Raw genomic sequence first — 2,697 nt, forward strand, 5'->3', positions numbered from 1 at the left:
CAGAATCTCAATAATTCGAAAATATGGTCTACAATTGTAGACCCAAATTACGAATTACCAATAAAAGAATTAAATACTCATTTAAGTACACTTTTAAGTTAATAATATATTATTATTATTATACCACGTTATACAATATATATTATCAATTATTCTATTTTGTTATGCTATTTACTAATTCTAATTCACGAATCACTTTCTTTTACAATTTTACATTAATTTACGATTTACACAAAATACGAAAACACAAAATACATGTGTCAAAAATGAAAAAAAAATCATAACATATTAAACATTTTATGTTTTGTATATTCAATGTAAATATATATAACACGTTAACACAATAATACAAAGTGAGAGTGATTCATATAATTCATTGAATCACTGAATCATTTTAATGAGCTGAATCACATGAATTAGTTCACTGAAATTAATTGTAAGTACCCATCACTACTACAGACAACTTATACTGGCACGTTACTGGCAGCCCGTGTTGGCCCAGTGCTGGTAAATGTCTGGGATGATAACACCGTTCAGTACAACTGGTATATCAGTAATGGGTCAGTGCTTATGGTCGGTACTTGCTTTTAGTATTGATATAGTACTGGCAATACTGCTGGTACAGTACTGATTTACATTACGTGAAAAAAATTTGAAATGACAAAAAATGCAAAAATTCCAGCCGGATATTCCACCGACGCGGGATTTGATCTCGCTACCACCCTCCTATCAATGATTTCCTACCTAACATCTAACCGATTGGGACACCTACTTAGTTGTTAATTGGCACCGATATTTTAGAATTTAAATAACACTTAAGTGTATTTAAAAAGTTCAAAAAGCAGAATTTGAATGTATGCATAAATGAAGCATACAAATAGGGTGATAATGTTTAAAAAATTACACATTATATATAATATATTCTAATGTATTTAATATTGACTGGTTTATCTCAGAATTTATCAGTCTGTACAGGGTTTTTTCACACTATGGTTGAATTCAAATTTAACACAACCATTACATACGACAGTGACTTGATCAAAAATTAGGCACACTCAGCGGTTGACACAGAAAAACTGTTAAAACTTTTTTTTCTTCTTCTTGGAGTTTGCCGACCATTATATCATCCCGCCACAAATAAAATGTCACTTATCTGTAACTATTGAACATTGTTACTTGTGCTTTATTATTACATAAACACAAATAGTTATATTTTACAATAATATATTATTTTGGTATACAATTTTCGAGCTTAGAGATATTCTATATAATATTTTATATTTCTTCGAAAATTTGGATTCATAATGACTTGTTCTCTCGTTGAGTATTGGATGGAAAACGTCTTGCGGGTGACGGTATTGACTGAAATTGACGAGTTTGGTGGGAAGTGGCTATGACTCGTCCTCGAAGGCGGCGTTGATTCGTCGATCAATGGTTGGCGGCTGTCGGGCAGAGGATGGCTATTCCTCAACATTGGCGTGAACCGTGGGGTCAGTATCAACCAGGACTTCAAACCGGTTAAAACTGGTTTTGTTATTAACCAGTTATATTGGAAAATTTACATGAACGAAAACTAAAACGAAACCACAATTAATTATTTTATAGAACGAAAACGATATGTAAGCAGAATTATTTTTCGTACTTGAACAAAAAAAAAATTTTTAAATTAGGAATTAAAATTTTAATAATAATGTAGTGATCCCTCACTATCGTTTATATTTGAGTTTGACGACGTTGATGTGTTGCATAGGAGAGGTTCGACAGAGTAACAAGTTACACCGTAATAATTATAAGTGATTTATTTAAGTTACAAAAAGTATAATGTTTTACATTGAATATACACATTTGAGGACAAAGCGATAAGCACCTGCCCGAGAAATTAGTAATACTAATATGTACGTCGTACTGACTGTACTAGTTCTGAACTAATTCTAATTTGGCTATGGACGGAGACTCGTATATATACAGAGTCTCTCTAATAAGTACACGGTAGAGACTAAGAGATGGATCAAAGGAGTACCGACGCAGTTGTTGTCATCTCGTCCTTGTGTGTCAACTAGATTATTTAGCAAAGCAGTTTGGTAATCTTCGTACATCTAGGATTCTCGGGACTGTTGAAAGTGAAAACTATGCAGAAACAACAAATGTAGCGGTCAGATGGTTGACAGCTTACACGTGCCTTTGTAATCTATATCTGCGATCTAATATATGTAGTTCATTAAAATATGATTAGTCATATTTATAAAAATGTAGTAAAACGGACTGTCGATTTACTACAATAATAATAATAATCATAATTGTTTATACTTTATATGTTGGTCACTCTGTTTCTAATATGATAAATGTTAGAGGTTTTCCAATGCTTATCTAAGAGATATCACTAGCCTTCTTGATTATATTATATTTAAATATAAAAATTATAAAATAATGTTAATTTTATATATAGTTGTATTTTTTTTCTTATAGTAGTAGATAGTATATAAATATTATTCATATTATTAAAAAAAAAAATTAACCGATTTTATTAATTTAAAAACCATAAAATGTAGGATGAATATTAACCGGTTTTTTAAACCGAAAAAAATTAAAGAAAACTAAAACTATTACCACCAAAAATCATTTCGGTTTGAAGCCCTGGTATCAACATATACGACATGAGTAATCTAACAATGCGGGATGATCGTATTACTAACTTAA

The sequence above is a fragment of the Acyrthosiphon pisum genome, chromosome A1 (assembly GCF_005508785.2).
Source record: "Acyrthosiphon pisum isolate AL4f chromosome A1, pea_aphid_22Mar2018_4r6ur, whole genome shotgun sequence".
Lineage (NCBI taxonomy): Eukaryota > Metazoa > Arthropoda > Insecta > Hemiptera > Aphididae > Acyrthosiphon > Acyrthosiphon pisum.